This window comes from Chiloscyllium plagiosum, chromosome 25 (genome assembly GCF_004010195.1).
Source record: "Chiloscyllium plagiosum isolate BGI_BamShark_2017 chromosome 25, ASM401019v2, whole genome shotgun sequence".
Classification (NCBI taxonomy): domain Eukaryota; kingdom Metazoa; phylum Chordata; class Chondrichthyes; order Orectolobiformes; family Hemiscylliidae; genus Chiloscyllium; species Chiloscyllium plagiosum.
Window position 1 is genome coordinate 36,889,668 of NC_057734.1, and position 12,767 is coordinate 36,902,434.

The following is a 12,767-nucleotide window of genomic DNA, read 5'->3' on the forward strand; positions in this document are numbered from 1 at the left end:
GCCAAATGGCTTGTTTCCACACTGTAGGGAATATATATACATATATAATCTAAAAATTAGCAGCAATTACAAACTGATGAACACATAGTTCTGTGATGTCACACTTTGTGCTGGGTCCCTGTTCCTCAGCTTTAATTTATCCTGTGAAAAGACTTTTAAAACTATGGACCACAAAAGCAAGCAAAAAGTACTTCTTCCCTGTGCAACGAATTCCTACACTGCTCCAAAATCCTAAAGATATATACTTGCTCAGGTTGTGCCTCACACTAAGGAATGTGATCTCTCCTTCCTGACCTTGCTGAGTTTCCAAGGAAAACAGTGTTAACTTCTCGATCTTCATAACTGCTGTTCTTCAACCCTGGAAACCTTCTTTTAAATCTTTTCTGTAGTGTACGTCATGCCTTCACATCCTTCCTAAATTTATTTGCTCAGAATTGAGCTACTGCATTCCTCCTCCATAGCACCATGAACTTTCCATAACTTCTCAAATGTCTCATGCCTCCTCCCCTCTTTATACTGAATCACCCAGAATCCACTTTGATATTGCTTTAAGAGCTGGATGCACTAATGAGCCAATGAACAGGAAGAAACCATCTATCTTATTTCCTTGCAGTTTAACAGAAACATGCTAGAGTCTGGATGCATAGATGGTTATATGTCCGTATTCAAATGCAACAAGATCTAGACCAAATCCAGTGTTCAGCTGACAAGCGGCAAGCAACATTTGCACCACACAAATGCTAGTCAATGACCATCTCTGTTAACATTCAACATTGCTATCATCACTGAATCCCCACAACAACTTGGGGGTTACCATTGACCAGAAATCTAAGTAGGAATACTGCAGCAAGTAACTCACCTCCTGACCCCGTAAAGCCTGTCCACAATCTAGACACAAGTTGTATAGTTGTTTAGAATTGTTGCATGACCTTGATTAAGTCCTGCACTGGGCAACTCACATTCAACTTGTTTTTCCGTACTTGTTGTTTGTTACACTGCAGGAGAAAGTGAGGTCTGCAGATGCTGGAGATCAGAGCTGAAAATGTGTTGCTGGAAAAGCGCAGCAGGTCAGGCAGCATCCAGGGAACAGGAGAATCGACGTTTCGGGCATAAGCCCTTCTTCAGGAATTCGTGAAGAAGGGCTTATGCCCGAAACGTCGATTCTCCTGTTCCCTGGATGCTGCCTGACCTGCTGTGCTTTTCCAGCAACACATTTTCAGCTTTGTTACACTGCATAAGAGAGAGAGTTTTGTTCCGAGTTGTTGGACTTCAACGGGATCGAACCGGGATCATAAACGGTGCCAGGAGTGAACCTAAGTCTCCAGACCAGCTGTTGACTGAGGAGTCCCTGACAGGCAGAAGGGCGTGAGACTTATTGCTTTTTTCCCTTTTTTTTCCATTTTTCTTATTGCTACTTAATAAATGTCCGTATTTGGGCTGTTGTCAAGTCTTGACTTAACTACATTTAACCAAATCCAAAGAACATATTAGATACACTTTGTAATTGAAGACAAGGTCAGGAGTGTGATGGGAAACTCCCCACTTCTTTGGATAGGTGCAGCTTCAACAACACTCAAGGAGCTTGACTCAATCCAGAAAAAAGCAGTCCATTTGATTGGCATCACATCCACAAGCATCTATTCCCTCCACCATCGACGCTCAGTTGCAGCAGTGTGTACTATCTAGAAGATGCACTGCAGAAATTCATCAAAGATGCAGCACCTTCCAAACGCAAGACCACTTCCATCTAGAAAGACAAGGGCAGCAGATACATTGGAACACCATCACCTGCAAGTTCTCCTCCAAACCACTCACCAATCTGACTTGGAAATATATCATCATTCCTTCACTGTCACTATACCTAAGGGCAGATTGACGGCAGCAGTCCAAGAAGGCAGCTTGCCACCACCTTCTCTGGGGTACACAGGGACAAGCAACAACGTTGGCCAGCCAGTGACACTCACATCCCATGAGTGAATTAAAAAAATACAAGTTGCATGTTGAATTGTCAATAAACCTGTTTTGGATTTTTAAATCAACAGAATCCATGCCACCTAATTTGCATCAGTTTTCAATAAGACAAGGTACACAATATTTATTATGGAAAGAACCTGTGAAACCTTTAATAACACTAGAAAGTCTTGGGAATTAGAAAAACTTATTTATTCAAGCTCCACTTGTTGAGTTTGGTGGATTCCAAGATGCCAAATGGAAAGATGAAATGCTAATTCTCTTGTCAAGAGGAAGAAGACGGCTTACGTTCGGATGACATGTGATGGCTCAGTTAGGGAGCTTAAGAGTTATAACTCAGCCAGGAAATACCTAAAGAGAGAGCTAAGAAGAGCCAGAAGGATTCATGAGAAGTTGTTAGCAGATAGGATCAAGGAAAACTCTAAGGCTTTCTATAGGTATATCAGGAATTAAAGAATGACAAGAGTAAGATGAGGGCCAATCAAAGATAGTAGTAGGAAGTTGTGCATGGAATCAGAGGAGATAAGGGAAAACGCTAAATGAATATCTTTCGTCAGTATTGTCGAGGAGAATACCAAGGTACAGGTTACTAGTCTAGATGGGATTGAGGTTCACAAGGAGGAGGTGATAGCAGTTCAGGAAAGTGTAAAAATAGATAAGTCCCCTGGGCTGGATAGAATTTATCCTAGGATTCTCTGGGAAGCCAGGGAGGAGATTGCTGAGCTTTTGGCTTTGATCTTTATGTTGTCATTGTCTACAAGAATAGTGCCAGAAGACGGGAGGATAGCAAATGTTGTTCCCTTGTTCAAGAAGGGAAGAAGATTCAACCCTGGTAATTATAGACCAGTGAGCCTTACTTCGATTGTGGGTAAAGTGTAGGAAAGATTTATAAGAGATAGGATTTGTAATCATCTAGAGAAGAATAAGTTGATTAGAGATAGTCAACATGGTTTTGTGAAGGATAGGTCATGCCTCACAAACCTTCTTGAGTTCTTTGAGAAGGTGACCAAACAGGTGGATGAGGGTAAAGCGGATTTCATTAAGGTGTTTAATAAGGTTCCCCACAGTAGGCTATTGCACAAAATATGGAGGCATGGGATTGAGGGTGATTTAGAGTTTGGATCAGAAATTGGCTAGCTGAAGTATTGGTTATGTAGATGTGTAGAGAGATTTTGGTGTCCCTGAAAATTGTCACCCAGCCAGATGGGGTTGTTAAAAAGACATATAGTGTGTTAGCTTTTAATGGTAGAGAGATTGAGTTTCGGAGTCATGAGGTCATGCTGCAGCTGTACCAAACTTTGGTGTGGCTGCACTTGGATTATTGTGAATGGTTCTGGTCACCACATTATAGGACGGGTATGGAAGTCTTGGAAAGGGTTTAAAGGAGATTTATTAGGACGTTGCCTGGTATGGAGGGGAGGTCTTACGAGGAAAGGCTGAGAGACTTGAGGCTGTTTTCATTAGAGAGAAGGAGGTTGAGAGGTGACTTAATTGAGACATGTAAAATAATCAGAGGGTTAGATATGGTGGACAGTGAGAGCCGTTTTCCTCGGGTGGCGATGGCTAGCACGAGGGGACATAGCTTTAAATTGAAGGGTAGTAGATATAGGACAGATGTCAGAGGTAGTTTCTTTACTCAGAGTAGTAGGGGCATGGAATGCGCTGCTTCTAACGTTAGTAGACTCACCAACTTTAAGGGCATTTAAATGGTCATTGGTTAGGCATATGGACAAGAATGGAATAGTATAGGCTAGATGGGCTTCAGATTGGTTCCACGGGTCGGCACAACATTGAGGGCTGAAGGGCCTGTACTGCGCTGTAATGTTCTATGTTCTAATCTTTAAGATTTGGCTGAGTTTCATCAGAGCAGTGTAACAGGCTGAAGCAGAATTGTCAGAGTGAAAGCATGATGGAGAATTAAAATAACTGGCAATCAGAAGCTCAGTGTTGTGCTTGCAAACTTCGTGTTGAGCAAAGTGATTGTCCAGCATAGTGGATACTGTGTTGTGAACAGTAAATACAGAGCATAAATTAAAATAACTACATATAAATCAATGTTTTATCCAGTTAAAGAGTGTGTTTGGGTTCTAGATGGTTGGAAGGGAAAGGTGAAAAGACAGATTTTGCATCTCCTAAATTCATGGGAAGATGCTGTGAGAGGAAGATGGAGTGCTGGGGACAATGGAGGAGTGATCAGAGTGTGGTACAGGATGGTCTTTTCAGAGCAATGTCTAGGCTCTGTTGAGTCCAGAGATGATCTATTGAATTTGAAAGCTAGTCAGTGCAAATTGAGAAGAGGAAACAAGCCATGCTTCTAGAAGAGAGTTGACACAGATGACATATTTGTGAAAAATGGAATAGATAGTCAAGGTCTCCATCAACCATGGTTAGGTACCTTAATAACCAGAGTGGACAGGAATTCTCAGCTATCGAAAAAAGGAATCCATATCGAGGTGTGGAATGTTCATTAATTGTGAAGCCAATTGGTGAAGTAGAAAACAAGATTCCTGTCTTCTCCTTAATGTTAGATTTAATTACAGAATAAAGGATTACCTCCAACAACCTCATCCCTGACTGACATTCAGTAGCCCAGAAATCTCTCCATATCTATGCTCAAGGATACTTGTAATCAACCTGATGAGACATTTATTACACACCTCAGGAGTAGGTGGGACTTGAACCCAGGCTTCCTGATCCAGTGATAGGGACACGACCACTGTGCCAAAAGAGCCCTTCTCTGTGCTCAAGTACTGAATCAATCAATATTCTTCACCTGTGTGTCCGTAACTTGCATAATAAACTTAACATGACAGGTAATATTTCCAGAGGAGATGAGGTAGGGATGCTGCACAAATTGAATAAAGTCTTTACAGGAAGGGATGGCAGTAAATGTGATTAAGGGAACTGGAGGTCAGCTGGAGAACTTGGGGAAATAAATAGTGGCATCTTGAAAAATGTTCATATTATGGAAGAGGGGGTAGTGCTGGACATCTTAAAACGCATGAAGTCCCTGGGACCTATCAGGTGGATCCTAGAAATTTGTGGGAAGTTAGGGAGGTGATTGCTGGGCTCCTTGCTGAGATATTTGTATCATTGATAGCCATGTGAGGTGCCGGAAGATGGGAGGTTGGCTAATGTAGTACCACAATTTAAGAAAGATGATAAGAAAAAGCCAGGAAACTATAGACTGGTAAGGCCTGACATCAGTGGCAGGCAAGTTATTGGAGGAGATCCTGAGGGACAGGATTTACATGTATTTGGAAAGGCAAGAACTGATTAGAGATAGCCAAAATGTCTTTGTGTGTGGGAATTCATGTTTCATTAATTTGATTAAGCGCTTTGAAGAAGTAACAAAGAGGATTGATGAAGGCAGAGGCGTGGATGTGATTTATATGGACTTCACTAAGGCATTCGATAAGGTTCATCATGGTGGACTGGTTAGCAAGGTTAGCTCACATGGAATACAGGGAGAAGTAGCTATTTGGATACAGAAATGACTTGAAAGTAGGAGACAGAGGGTGGTGATGGAGGGTTGCTTTTCAGACCGGAGTGGAGTGTGACCAGTGGAGTGCCACATGGATTGCTGCTGGGTCCATTACATTTTGTCATTTATATAAAGAGTTGGATGTGAACAGAAGGTATGGTTAATTAGTTTGCAGATGACACCAAAATTGATGGTGTAGTGGACAGCCAAGAATGTTACCTCAGAGTACAACAAGATTTGGATCAGATGAGCCAATGGGCTGAGGAGTGGCAGATGGGGTTTAATTTAGGTAAATGTGAGGTTCTACATTTTGGAAAGACAAATCAGGGCAGGACTTATACACTTAATGGTAAGGTTGTGGGGAGTATTGCTAAACAAAGAGACCTTGGAGTACAGGTTCATAGTCCTTTGAAAGTGGAGTCACAGGTAGATACAGGCCATAGGTTTAAGGTGAGAGAGGAACCATTTAAAAGGAATCTAAGGGGCAATGTTTGCATGCAAAGCATTGTGTGTATATGGAATGAACTGCCAGAGGAAGTGGTGGAGACTGTTACAATTACAACATTTAAAAGGCATCTGGATGGGTATATGAATAGGAAGGTTTTGGAGGGATATGGGCTAAATTTTGGCAAATGGGACTAGATTAATTTAGGATATCTGATTGGCATGTACGAGTTAGACTGAAGGGTCCTTGCTGTATATCTCTATGACCCTTGCAGTGGGCTTGTTTTCAGAAATGGAGTTAGAGAAGTCAAAAAATCAGGTAAATGATGTGAAAGTGAGGCAGGGCAAGAAATTTGAAGCAAAATTGACCAAATTAATCAGCTTGGGATGAGAACAGAATAAAGCAACATTACAGAGAGATCAAAATAGGTGAGGAAAAGCCCAGCTACCTCAGACACAATGATGCATTTTATTTGAAGGACTCAAAGGAGAATATGGACAGATATTCATGATGGTATTGTGGAATGATGATTGCTTAGGCCCTTTAGTTATAGAATGACGGAATGATAAAGTGGAAGAAGGCCATTTATTTGAAATAAATAGTCTCATTTAAATTATGAATTATGAAATATGATAAACAACATAGATCTTCTTTGTAAATTAAAACTGCAAAAGCATCCCAGGAAAATAAAACATGATAATCAATCGAAGGAAAACACAGAAGAAGAACATACTTTGGAAGTGTGAATGACTCCAACTTTTTTTTCTGCAATTGACTTTGGAGTGGATGATGTACAGGAGAATGATGAGCAAGCAAGCCATTTCATGCTTTTATTCAGTTCAATTTAGTGTACATCATTGATTAAACCTTAATTGAATGGCTCATTTCAACCCATTCCTTTTCAAAATAAAATGTTTCTAAATTTTATATGATTCTTTACTTGGTTAATGTGGAACTGGAAGCACAAGGTCTCAGTAGTCATGAAGCTCCTGCTGATACATCCATCAGAATAGGGTACAATGTCATGGGACCATGTAGATGCAGTCATGGCCCTCCTTGTCAGTGTTCCATGTCCCATTGTAATGGAGCATTATGTTACACTATCATTTGTGAATAATGTGAATGCTGATTGTTCACATTACTAAGAACATGTTCTGTTCCTTATATTCCCAATACCGGTTCAATAGATAATAATAGACAATAGGTGCAGGAGTAGGCCATTCTGTCCTTCAAGCCTGCACCACCATTCATTATGATCATGGCTGATCATCCTCAATCAGTATCCTGTTCCTGCCTTATCCCCATAACCCTTGATTCCACTATCCTTGAGAGCTCTATCCAGTTCTTTCTTGAAAGTATTCAGAGACTTGGCCCCCACAGCCTTCTGGGGCAGAGCATTCCATACACCCACCACTCTCTGGGTGAAGAAGTTTCGCTTCAACTCTGTTCTAAGTGGCCTATCCCTTATTTTTAAACTGTGTCCTCTGGTTCAGGACTCACCCATCAGCGGAAACATGCTTCCTGCCTCCAGAGTGTCCAATCTTTTAATAATCTTATATGTCTCAATCAGATCCCTCTCAGCCTTCAAACTCAAGTGTATACAAGCCCAGTTGCTCCAATCCTTCAGAGTAAGATAGTCCCGCCATTCCGGGAATTGACCTCGTGAACCTACGCTGCACTCCCTCAATAGCCAGAATGTCTTTCCTCAAATTTGAAGACCAAAACTGCGCACAATATTCCAGGTGCAGTCTCACCAGGACCCTGTACAGCTGCATAAGGACCTTTTTGCTTCTATACTCAATTCCTGCAAGTGTAACTGGTGGATCCAGCCACAGCAGGGTTTATTGCCGCTGTTGCTATGGTGCAAGAAAGGCACCAAGAAATGCTGGAGCAACAGATAAGTGAGAAAGCCGAGGAACTGCAGCAACTTTAGTGGGTGTCAAAAAGCTTGCACGTGAATGGGGTCACAGATAAAGGCCCCTTCAGGGTATGCAGAAGGACCAGAGACTTTCATCCGCAATACCATTTCCTCAAGATGAGCTAGGTGTAAAGTTGGCATACACTGCAGATGTTTTAGGACACTCTTAAAACTATGCCAACTACTGGAGTGGGATCTTTAACATGAAGGAGTTCTTAGAAATTGCCTTATCCCTATGACCATGGAGATGATGCTGCATTGATCTCTTATGCAAGTTGCTCCTTCCTTTGTCTTTACTGTGAATCACTATAAAGTTGTTGCTCGCCATAACAATCACAAGAGAACATCCCAGCTGTAATAAAGCAAATTTTAGCCCAGTTGCCAACCAATGTGAAGAAACTCTAGACCCTGGCACATATCTGATAGTTCGCAATAACTTTCTCCAGGTCCCCAGGAATCCCAGGCTGCCACATTGCTAATTGAGTCCTCATCCTGCTCTTGGTAGCTACCAAATGTCCTTGGTGCAGCTACCCCAAGATATCCCCATGAAGAGAACATGAAATGACCCATCATTCATCATCCAAAATTGATATTTTGATGGCCACATTGATTAGCTTTTGATTTGAACTCTCAATTCAATTTCAGTGAATGCTGAGACATTCCTGGTCTCTCTTTTATTCTTCTGAATCTGGTTAAGCAGAATGCAATTTGCAGGCCAATATGCCACCATGCGTGAGGTGTATGCTTTGCTTTCTTGGAAGAAATCTACATAACGACTGGTAAGGCTGTGAACAATCACTCTGATGAGCTTATTTGTCATCATCTGTAACATCTGAATTATTGATCTGAAGATAGTTATGTATGTACCCATATCTCTGTAAGCCTTAGGAGAAAGGGGCCTGATGATGTAAGGGAACGTTAGTGGCATAAAAAAACCCATAGAGCAATCTTATGGCGATGTCACAAAGTTGTTTCCCACAGAGCATAAATAGCACAATGTGTGTGGAGTTAGTCAGACAGACAGGTCAGATCATTAGAATGGAGTTAACAGTCTCTTAACAAGATAACAATGAGGTCAGTACCTGGTATATCTCAGATGGTTCTTGTTTTTGATTACTCCTTGATCAGTCTGTCTTGAACACAGATTCAGAGGTATGGCCTCAAAATCACATAAAGTCCTGGAGTCATCAATATGTCAATCAGGTTTCCCAAACTAAATTAGTCCCATTTGCCTGCGTTTGGCCCATTACCCTCTAATACATGACGCACTCTACTTTACCACCTCATTCATAAAAGGAATGGATTGGGTAAATAGACAAGATCTTTCCCTGAGGGTGTGGGTGTCCAGAACTAGAGGGCATAGGTTTAGGGTGAGATGGGAAAGATTGCATTTTCATTCATTTGTGTTGCCTGTTTCAGGGAGCTATGGACTTGCAGTCCAAGATCCATCTGTATATCTCCCAAGGGTTCTGCCATTTACTGTATACTTTCCCCTTGTATTTGACCTCCCAAGTTGCATCATCTCAGATATGTCCAGATTGAACTCCATCTGCCATTTCTCCACTCAACTTTCCAACTGATCTATATTGTGCTATACCCTTTGACAGCCTTCCTCACTTTCCACAGCTCTGCCACTTTCGTGTCATCTGCAAACTTACTAATCAGATCACCTACACATTCATCCAAATCATTTACAAATATTACAAAGGCAGATCAGAGTAGGACTTATACACTTAATGGTAAGATCCTGGAGAGTGTTGCTGAACAAAGAGACCTTGGAGTGCAGGTTCACAGTTTCTTGAAAGTGGAACCACAGATAGATAGGATAGTGTAGAAGGTGTTTGGTATGCTTTCCTCTATTGGTCAGAGCATCGAGTATAGAAGTTGGGAGGTCATGTTGTGGCTGTACAGGACATTGGTTGGGCTCACTTTGCTAGGATTGGAGGGTTTGAGCTATAGGGAGAAAGCAGTATAGGTTGGGACTGTTTTACCTGGTGTGTCGGAGACTGATAAACCTTGTAGACATTTATAAAATCATAAAAGGCATGGATAGAGTAAATAGACAAGATCTTTCCCTGAGGGTAGGGGTGTCCAGAACAGAGGGCATGGGTTTCGGGTGAGACGGAAAGATTTAAAAGGGACCTAAGGGACAACATTTTCATGCAGAGGGTGGTGTGTGTATGAAATGAGCTGCCAGAGGAAGTAGTGGAGGCTGGTACAATTACAATATTTAAAAGGCATCTGGATGAGTATATGAATAAGAAGGATTTAGAGGGATATGGGCCAAATGCTGGCAAATGGGACTAGAATAATTTAGGGTATCTGGTTGGCATGGACGAGTTGGACCAAAGATCTGTTTTTGTGCTGTTCATCTCTATGACTCTATGACAAAAATGAAATGCATTCGTTCAAAAATACAACTAAGGAATAGTTCAGTTCTGCATGAGAGATGTTTATTGATTATATAAAGCATATCATAGAACATGTCTATTAAGTTATTCACAACAATTCTTGCACTGGTGAGTTATTGATCAAACCATATTGAAACGGAAAACTTCATTTCTCAGTGACACTTGTATTGTAAATGACAGTTGTATTGACATTCGTAAATGTATTATATATAATGCAAAATTAATGATGCAGATAAAAGGTACATTCACAAAGTGCAGTTTTTGTGATCAGAAACAGTAAAAGGTTCAGAGTCATTTTGAAATAATTGGAATTACACAAGAATGAACACCTTGGTTGCACTGACAAGACAAATACATTTCAGGAGGTTCAGTAAAGCAATTTTTTTAAAAAGGTTTTGCTAAAGCACTAATGTCATGAAGACCATTACAACATCAGGTTATATAGTTATGTCAATGTCATTTGATATATTTCACCTTTATTATGGACCAAGCCAGACCCCCTCAAAACACTTCAAGAGGGTAACCCAGATCCTAACTTTGCTAGTTGTTTTAAGCAGGTGTAGAGTGGATATTCCAGGAGAGATCAGCTGGTCAAACCACTTAGTTTTAAACCAAACAGAATTTATTTACAGGATTACTGAATGAAACACAAACAACAGAGAACAAAATACAGAATAACTTAAACTCTCTGAAAACCCAACAACTCATCCCAACTTAATGATGCTGTTCCAAATACTTGCAACAATCCCCATGAACACTACTTGGCACAAAAGGTTAAATCAAACATAAGTTCTTACAGGATAGAAGGCAGAGAGAGACAGTACCAACTTGGACCTACTTCTGTGAGTCCAGCAGCCTTTTTTTTCACACTACTACAAAAAAAATACTAACCAGAGAAAAGCTGAGCTGGGAGAACTGGCAACTCCCCATTTATTGCACAAGTGTTCCTTTTTAACTTGAAAACTTCTTCCTGGGGCAGTATCTGTTTTCTATTATCAAATTGGCCCTAAAACCCTTCAACCCCCAGACCTTTCGGAGTCTGTATCATTTATGACCTCTCTGAAAAAAAAGCCAAGGATTTCATAATCTTGTTAAAGGAGCAGCTTCGTCACACCTTGCACGGTACACACATTAACATGCAATGCCATTTTTAGTCACAGTTCAATAGTCAGCTTTAAGGGCCTTAACTACCCATTTATCCTACGTTGGTGCTCTTTGGGATATGAAGTAGTTTCTTCATGAAGACTGTGCCCTTTTTAAAAATACTGTGCTACAGAATCTGTCACATTCCTCACCTCAAAATACCTATGAGGGAGATTATGGAAATCTAAGTGTTTAATTTCAGAAAGAAACCAATTAAGAAAGAACTTAAAATGTGTTAAATATCTGGTTGGACCTGAATTTTTTAAAAATCTCAGGAGAACATCCTTCCTCATAAGTGCAATGTTTTGGAACAATCTGCCAGCGAGGATATCAGAAACAAAGCAATTGAAATTGTTCAAATTTGGGTTGGAAGATGGACTGCGTAATCCTTCTCTCGCCCCACTTATTTTTTAGCATTTTGCTAAAATTGTTACATGCCTTTATTTTCATCACAAAGCATTGTGGGAAAATCTTTACACTAAACATAATAAAATTATTAAAATCTTATAAAAGAATATGGAAAGAAAATTTTCTTCAATCATTGTCCTTAGTGAACACATCATAATTGATGAGCAGGGCCTTAGATGAAATGAAGGCAGTTATCATGTCTCCAGTTTCAAATAAAACAAGAAATTACAACATACAAATGAAGTTAGGGATGTGGGAGTAGCACAGCAGAATTCAGTGGTTGTTTCATTGATTACTTGTGACTCAGCTCTAACCTCTGCACAAATTCCATAAATTATTCTATATGTATCTCCACAGCACATCTGTCCTCAGTTATGCTCTTGGAACAAATTTTCTGAGAAAAATCTTTGTAAATTAGGTAGATCACAGGCAATGTGTCTGCAATGTGTCTAACAACAGCAAGCACATTGAAATTACAGACATACATAAGTGTTGGGAACAGGAAGAGACCATTTGGCCTTGAGAGCCTGCTCTACATTTGGTAAGTCCATGGTTGACCTGATTGTGGTCTCAACCAACTTTCCTGGCTATCTGCAATATCTTTATATTCCCTTTTAGTAAAGAAGCTAACTAACTCTGTCTCAAGACTATTCAATGATCCTGTCTCCACTACTCTCTAGGGAAGAGAATTCCGTTGATGGCCCTTTGAGAGAAAAGAAATATCTTCTTCCCTCGGTCTTAAATGGGAGACCACATATTTCTAAAGTGTGTTCTTCAGTTCTGCTGTGCCTAACAGGTGGAAACTCCCTTTCAGCATTGGCTTGTTCCCTTGTAATTTTCTGTAATCTAATAAGATCACCTCTCATTCTTCTTCACTTGAATGAATACATACCCAGCCTTATTACATAAGATAATTCCCATATCTCATGAGTGTCTTCTGCTTCTAATGCAGTTAAGTAATTTCTTAAGTAAGAAGACCAACACCTC